The sequence below is a fragment of the Magallana gigas genome, chromosome 5 (genome assembly GCF_963853765.1).
Source record: "Magallana gigas chromosome 5, xbMagGiga1.1, whole genome shotgun sequence".
Lineage (NCBI taxonomy): Eukaryota > Metazoa > Mollusca > Bivalvia > Ostreida > Ostreidae > Magallana > Magallana gigas.
The window spans coordinates 12972739-12982071 of NC_088857.1; positions in this window are offsets into that span (position 1 = coordinate 12972739).

Genomic DNA, 9333 nt, shown 5'->3' on the forward strand with positions numbered 1-9333 from the left:
GATTAGTCCAAAATTTTGTCACATCTGTTGTTGTGTTAATTATGCACTGGCATTTGAAGCCAACCAGTAAGCAAGAATTTTTAATCTTTGACTTAGATTCTACTTTTTTAGTCACTACATGTGTTCAACTTCATAATTTATAAAATCATAGCTAAATAATGGTTCAAATTAAAAATATTTTTTGATGTCTTCAAATTATCAATTTCCATTTCAAATTTTAGAAAAAAAAATCTGGAAAATAATTACTGCTGTTTGGGGCCTTATATTTCCAAAAATGGCATGTGACATAGGTCACAAATAAAATAAATTAACATTTTAGGTCCCCATCTTTATATTCAAGTGGTTTTTGGATGATTGACATTACTATTATTTGAGATGCCAACCTCCCTAAAAAAATTGTTGTAATACTTGCATACATCTGTACACGCTAATGTGTAGATTGCCGTTTTATGCATATGATTTCATAAAACATTTTCGTGACATCATTTTATTTAACTGAGATCAGTTAATCTCTTAAGTTGTCCTTCAATAAGTTACCTGTAGCTATCCAAAAAGTTTCTACTCGATCAGACGACTACAGGTGACATACTGGACTACTGCAGTTAATGGGTGAATACAAACTCACGGACACATTTGTCACAGATTGGCCGTGCTGATTGTCAGAAAGAATAACTAGTTGAATAATTAACTACATTTAATACTGTTCAATACATTTGGTTATACTTGTAATTCAGTTTTTTACAAAGAAATATATTTTTAAGTTTTTTGTGTCACTTATTGGCTGGTCCGTAATGGCGGCCTCGGCGGGCTCACAAAACCATCCGTCCGTGTATCCGTGTAAGACAGGCCAAAGTTGGTGAATTGTTGAATTATGAATGTTTATGGTGGTTCCATTTTTTGAAGGCTGACTCCCTTGAATACTGAATACTGCAATACTGGGATCTATTAATAGTATACATTTCATAACTGTATATACCATACATTGGGGTTATATTCTATGCACGTTTTTCCACATACATATACATTACTTTACACATATACTTTACATGTATTTACTTATATTATAAATGCATACTTTTACTCATGTTTTACTTATATATTTTTATACTTGTACTTTACACATACTATATATATTATACAAATAGCATGTTTACTTATACACTGAATTCGCGCAATTACTATACACACTTTTTTCAATGTTTACGGTACATTTTTACTTTACAGTTACTTTGTATACTCTATAAACATTACCATTTTTTATGTACTTAAACAATATGGTAAGTTTAAAACAACTTTCTGGAACAAATGAACAAAAACACAAAAAAGGAACTTGGCTGTCATTGCAACTGAAATTAACAATAAACAAACTTTAAAATAAAACTCTCTTACCTCAGAAGTGAGAAGAACCTGGTTAGAAAATACTCAGATGTAAATATTTTGTTGGACAAACTCTATTACAGGACAGCATGTCCTACTCAGGTGCCTGTTACGCCCAAACTGACTACACTTGCACGGGTATTTAAATGCCTAACCAGTTGAGTGAGTTTTACGTACTAAAAATAAATCTATGGACACCTGATGTGATTAAAAATATATATACAGGTAAAAACTACAGCAAACAGTTTGGACCTTAAATGTGACAACATTATAAGAGAGAAAAAACACAACTACTGTGTTCCTGCAATCTCACGGGCATTTATCTGTTACACGGAATATCCAAAACATATAAAAAATTATGGCAAAATCAAAATTTTTAATTGTTTTAATTTTAAAGAATTTTAAAAACATAAATTCAGTCATTTGGAAGTGCTCGATTAACGTCATCCTTTTGTATGAAATTGGATAGAAAAAGAATTTTTAAAAGAAAAAAGAATTCATATATCCATGAATTACCACTTAATCCTACAGAATCACACTATTCTCTACCGTTTTTATTTTTTACAAAAATGACCAATGTGCGGGGATTTCGAAATATGCTCACCTTTGCGCATTCTTTTTCATGACGCAATGTGGACTAAAAGGACCAATGCAAAAAAAAATGATCTATCTAAACATGCTTCATCGTCTTAAGAATTTTTCTTTTATTCAGTAATTTGTTTATTTATCTACATAAACACAAAATACAGGTAATCTGTTTTGGCTTAATGTTTATTGTTAACTTACTGGATAGTGCCAGGTAAATGAAATGAAGCAGAACTATCGTAAAAAGTATTCACTAGCAAGAGACACAATGGTTTAGATAAGTTATAAGCCTAAAACTGCCCATTCTGTCAGATATTGTAATGTCTGAGGCGCTTTAGTGGGCAGTTTTCGGTTTATAACCATTAGATACTTTTACCATTGGGTAGGTTAGACTTCGGTAAAGTATCAAAAGAACCTAACTTAAAATGAAACACAAAAATATGTTGTTCATACTATCCTAATTAATAGAATATTGTTTAATTTTCTTCTGTCAATGATTAACAAATTAACAAGTGATGTAAAGTAATGAATAAAATGGTTAAAGTGTAAGTTAATTTTACTTCTGTAAACTGCTTCTTTGCCGCAAACCAAGTAATGCTCGTATAGAAGAAACTATTAGATTTCTCCTTTAAATTGTAGGCAATATTTTTTTCAAATAGAAATATCGTTTATTGTAGAGAGACTATGAACCTCAACACATTTTGGCAAATGTTATGACAAATATGAAAATGAATATGACTCTACAAACCAATACATTTTTGATACTCATATCCACGAACGTTAGAAATAAGGTGCACGTGGGTTTGTACGTTTCCAGACTTTTGGAAAGATTAATTTTAATCTGGTAGTTTCTAGTCGGAACTAAACATACCGTTTATTATGGTTAATTATACATTTTCAGATTTTTAGAAGTATTGTAACGAATGGTTCGCCCTTTGCATGGCCAGAATGAAAAAAGGAGGAAGTTCTACTATTAAGTAGTAAGGCTTCCGCATCTTCGCTAACCAAGGGTTTTTGATCCACTCGCTCCCTACAAACCCTTGGCTTATCTCATTACGAAAACTCGGTGACAAGCTCCGTTTGATGATTAGCTACAGCTGCGAGTAGCTGATCCAAACGCAGCGTTTAAAACAGGCGCTTGTAAATATATACTTATGAATTAACTTAAGGCATTTTGCAAACAAACTACAAAATGCCTGCACTAGAGTACTTACTTACACCTTTGGTATTTCAACACATATGAGATGATGTCCGTAAGGTGTAATTGAATTTTAACTGATAAGTAATTATTGTGAAATAAATCAAAAATCTACTTTCATTTTCGATAAACAAGCCCGAAATAGCAAAAATGAGAGTAAGGTGGTGGACACCCTTTGGCAGATCCAAGTCAGGGATAGTCTCGATCAAAATATATACTTGCAATGAAATAATATTGAATGATTACGTAAAGAGTGAATATATTTATTGTGAGCCGTTTTAGAGATTATATAAAAGTTAAGATTTGACAATTGTTGAATAAATGAAAGAAGTCAATTCGTTTCTTTAGGGGGCGATATTAGTTTTGATACGCATTCGCTTGCAAAGCACGACCTCTGGTGAGAGAATGGGATAGAACTTTCCACAACGCGGTAAACAAGAACGCGGATTGATTAATTAACGAAAAGTGTAAGACGAGTTCATCATGCATCGCGGGCAGATTCCTTGGATCAGACTTCGAATAATACAAAAAGTTAATAAATAAAATGGAACTATTAATACGATTTTAGTGTTAATAGAAAGAGCGTTCCAGAACGGGGTGACCAGAAACGCGTTGACTAATTGACATCATGGCGGAAAGAGTATGGCGAGTTAACCATCGGCTTTGACCAGCTACTTTGAATCTCACAACTTTGGATTGAAATATGCATGCAAATGGATAATAACCCAGCGTGTTTGAATTTCCACGACAGATTAGTTGTAAACCTTAAACATTAATGAACAGATAATTGTATTGTACGTCTATATACTGTCAATCACAACTTCTCGGGAAGTTGCGATTGCTATACTCTATGGATTAACGATGTATGCATAAAACGGGAAAGTTTAGTTGGGATGCCCGCCCTCTAGATTGTTTTTCTTTATCTGCAATCCTTTTTTGCGACAGTAATAGAAATTATAAAATAAAAAATTGACCTAAAGAACAAGATTTAAAAATGCCTGAAACAAACCACAAAAAGGCCATGTACATGATATGTGTATATTATCCATTTCAGTTTAGATTTTTCATCCCTGTTCACTCCTCTAAATATCCAACAATGAAGTTTGTTTTTTATTTCAATTTTAAAGGATTAAAATAAGGAAAAAATCGGACAAAGTATACATAAAAATTAAAAAAAAATTGGTTCAACATATTAAGTATTATACTGTGTGTAAAGTGTTAATTCCCGCGCTTGCGCGGGGTATCATCTAGTAAACTGTAAAAGAAACACACTTGTGATCTTTGGTAAAACATTCTGTGCTTTCAACAAGTTCAGGCACAAATACATTTTAGAGTAGAGAAGATTATTTTAAAGATTTGATACATTTTTACTAAATGGTCAAATTGCCCCCCCCCCCTCACCCCTAGATCCAAAATCCCTCACCCAGGGGGTATTTATTTCACAATTTTCGTAGAAGACTTTATGGACTTCATAACCACGCATTCAGGTTTTCCTCATGTGTGAAGAAGTAGAGCAGAAGTTTATTAAAAATTTTGCTTTTTGTATATGGTAGAGCCATGAATTTCATAATTTAGATTTCTCTTACCATAGAGGTGCTTCACACCAAAATTGGCAACTACTGGCATTGCAGATTTCAAAAAGAAGTGAAAAATGTAAAAACGTTAATGCACAACGTACGACGCACACAGTACAACGCACGACGATGGACGAAGACCAATTGCAATAGGTCTCCTGAGTGACGCAGGTGACCTAAAAAATTAGATTACAGGGAGTGTGAAACTACAAACGGAAACATTTGAAGTATAACATTACTGTGCTTTATCAGTCAGTCAAGGCAAGCAAACAACAGACGCGCAATGCGACGGTTTGCTATCATTACGGATATAAGGATTTGCGAATAACTTTGAAGTAAAATCAGGTAGAACATCTGTATGTTAATTCTTACGGGCGGCGGAAAATCACCAGTGACCGTTTGATGCTGAGGATATTTTGGAGATGAAATTTGCACAAAATTGAATTCGTGAATTCTTTGTTGAGCTGAGAAAATCACGACGATCTGTTTTTAATTACTTTCTTAAATTTTGGTTTGTTTCTTCATCTAACAAAACAAATGTTAACTGTGTTTTCGGGCAACATTGATTATATTAGCCCCCTTGGGACGAAAATATTGCCCAATAATCATATTAATTTAAAAGCAATTTCTATAATAAAGAAACAAAGAAAAATGATAATTAATTTTCTGGGTTTTTTTAATGTAAACTAAATATTTTAGGAACTGATATTGCTACAATTACTATAGAGTACATACTCGATGAATCAAATATCGGTGAGTCAGACATAGAGAATTGTTTTGGTGCAAGACGCCAGAAATCCAAGCTGCTTAAATTACTTCTAATGAAAGGAAACTCTGCCTGCACGGAACTTTTAAGAGTTGTTGAAATGGGTTTGAAAAGATTAGATTTTCTACAAATTATGATAGAACGGAGCGCTAATATAAATGAGAGAGGTATTGTTTGCTTTAGTTTCGATGCATCAACATCTATCCATTTGATAAATGATAAAATGATAAATGTATATGGAATGTGCATTAAATAAACAAACTTTTTATTAAGTTTAAAAACGTATAGACGTATACGATCTTTAAATACACAATCTCATTTTAATAAAATGCCGACATGGTACTATTTAATTGTAAATTAAATACTTTTAATTTAATGACAAAACTGTGTATCCCCTTAATTAAGATAACATGAGTTTTTCAAATACTCACTGGATATGCTAAGATACACTTGCTGCTTCTTAAACCTGTTTAATTTATTGAATTAAAATCCACCAGTGAAACCATATACCTTCATACTAATGTCAACATGTTTTGGTTTTAATCTGTATTATTATAATTAAAGGACAGGTGACACAAAATCATTTTCTTCTAAAAACATTTTCTTTGATAAATATAAATCAGTTTATAACAATTTTTGCATTTGACTAGCATCAGATAAGAACACACAGCTTAATTAAGTGTGCTAAAATCCCAGCTGCAGCAGATCTCCGAGTTTTGCCGATCTTTAATGAGATAAGAAACCCGTGTGCGTTATTCGTCAAAGATGACATAGTCAGCTATCGGCTACATAGTAAACAGAGCAATGGACGATGATTTTTTTACACGTACAGGATAGTGTATTTGTGTTGCAAATGATGATTTTGAAATAAAGCACTATCAGATTAAAGTGAATTTATTAAAAGCATATTTTGTTGAAAAGTTTAGTGTATGAACCCTCTCCTGAAAACAAAGTAGTAAGATTATAGAATGTACAAGATTACATGTTGTATTATTGGTTAATGGAGTTTTTGAGAAATGTTGTGTACATAAATGGTGGTGATAGGAATTGAAAAAAAGTAATTAAATGAGAATGAATCTGAAGATTCTGTGATATTGCAGATTATCATCCTGTCAGCCAGACAGGCCACCACTTGTTCAGATTGTCAGTATTCAGTAAAGTTTGAAATATATTGTTTGAATATGCATATTAATCCAATCTTGCAGATCCAAAACATTTATTTGAATAGGTTGATATTAATCTAAATATTTTTTTCTTTAAAAAAACTGAACTCCTGGGAGCACGATGAGTTAGATTTTTATTATATCACATATAAATCCTTTTTGTGTACTATTTGTAACAATTGGTGTTGCTGTAAAAATAATAATTCATTGTCCATCTGAATCTAATGTCAGTATATAAGAAGTAATCAGTGTGCATAACAGCTCGTTTTTGGGCATTTTTTTTTAGGTTTGATCAATAGAGAATAAATTATACACAACTCAGAAGTACTACCAAAAAATGATCTTCATAATCTATTAAAAGAAAAATCAAATTACATTTGGATAAAATTCAAGGAGTCTGAGATTAATACGTTTTTAAAACCTGAATACTATGTTAAAAAACTACTGTTTCAGTCTTTACTGATTATGAAAATTGGTATAAATATAGTTCTTTTAATTAAATTTCAATAAACAAACATGATCAAATACCATACTAAATCAAAGGCCTGAAGGCCCACAATGGCGTCGAGTTAAAGTTAATTTGAAGAGTAAAAACCTAAATAATTTTTTAAACAAGTGAAAAGCTGTCAATGAGACAGCTAACTGGGTTTTCTTTTTATATGTGAACTGTATCCATAATCCATGTCAACCCATATCCAGTGAAATAAAGTACCTCATATGCAATATTTTGCTAAAAAAAGACTAAGTTCAAAAGCTGGTATTTTTTTCATAAATAATCAGAAATAAAAATCCTAAAAATATTCACACCTCTGATACATGTACAATTAATCTGCAAAAGAACAACTTTTTATCTATAAAACTGTAGGAATAGTTATCTGTACAATGAGGTAACCCTATATGCAATATTTTGCTAAAAATTGACTAACTTCAAAAGCTGGTATTTTTTTCACAAATTATCAGTAATCAAAATCCTAGCAATATGCACACCTCTGATATATGTATAATTGATCTGCAAAAGAACAACTTCTTATCTTGAAAACTGTAAGAGGAGTTATCCGTACAATGAGGGTACGCTATATCATATGCAATATTTTGCCAAAAAATGACTTAATTTTTTTTTCATAAATTATCAGTAACCAAAATACAAGCAATTTTTTTTCATAAATTATCAGTAACCAAACTCCTAGCAATAAGCACACCTCTGATATATGTATAACTGATCTGCAAAAGAAAAATTTCCTATCTTGAGAACTGTAGGAGGAGTTATCCGTACAATGAGGGTACCCTATATGCAATATTTTGCCAAAAATGACTAAGTTCAAAAGCTGGTATTTTTTTCATAAATTATCGAAAATCAAAATCCTAACAATTTGCATACCTCTGATATATGTGTAATTGATCTGCAAAAGAACAACTTCCTGTTTTGAAAACTGTAGGAGGACTTATCCGTACAATGAGGGTACCCTATATGCAATATTTTGCCAAAAAATGACAAAGTTCAAAAGCTGGTATTTTTTTCATAAATTATCGAAAATCAAAATCCTAGCAATATGCATACCTCTGATATATGTTTAATTGATCTGCAAAAGAACAACTTCCTATTTTGAAAAATGACCAAGTTCAAAAGCTGGTATTTTGTTTTCCATAAATTATCAAAAAAAATTTTTTTCAAAAAAAATAGAAAATGTTATTTATCACATAACTAATAAAATTACAATTCATTACAAATTTGCTCTCCTAATTCTTAAAAAGTTTTGAATTTCAATTGAAAATTTAAGTTTATAGTAATATCTTAGGAGTTTTAAAAAATTTTTTTAGATTTTTTTTCTCTATTTATATGGAAATAAATATTTAAATTATTATTGTGTTTAATTCTATATATTGTATACTGCTGATAACCACTCTGTCTCTTATTATCAATTTCATCTAAAATTCACAAGGATCCAAATGACACGGGCCGAAAAGATCGGGGGTAGATAAAAGAAAGCACCCATTCACGTTGTTTACAAAGTGAAAGTAGTTCACTAGTTGGTTTATGTAGATGTACTTATCGCTCGATTATGAAGTTTTGTTTCTACAAGATCAAACATTTGTGCATTGTCAATTTTCGATATGGATACAAAATCATCTATTTTGCAGGCTAGTACATTTCATAACCAAATTGAGTATGTAAGCCCAGCTATCGCATGTGTCTCGGTGCTAGTGTATTCATCCGCTGAAACCGAGACATATTGTTTTCAATAAAATGTGAACATTTTTAAAGACGGCAACCATTTCGAATCTGCAAACTTGTTTTGTTGACGTACAGTTCTGCTCGAAATTGAAGTATGTCATCTATTTTTCTTGAAACACATACGAAAACTTTGCACTCATTTGAGTTGTTTGGCTCCTAAAAATGTAACTTCCGGACGTACGATCCCTAGATGGCTTTCGAGCTTCGCTCGACGCCATAAAAATGAAATTAAAAGATGTTTCGGTTATTAGTATTGAGATTAAGGTAGACCCCTGATTTTGTGGAACTAAAGAAATTTACAAACATATTTGCTTACAGGTACCAGGATTTCTGGTAATACTTCTTAAATAAAAAAAATCCTTTATTAAGTCCAATTAACTTAATTAGGGTTTATTTAGGGTTTAAGATCCAGTGAAATTCCTGGTAACGAAAAGTCT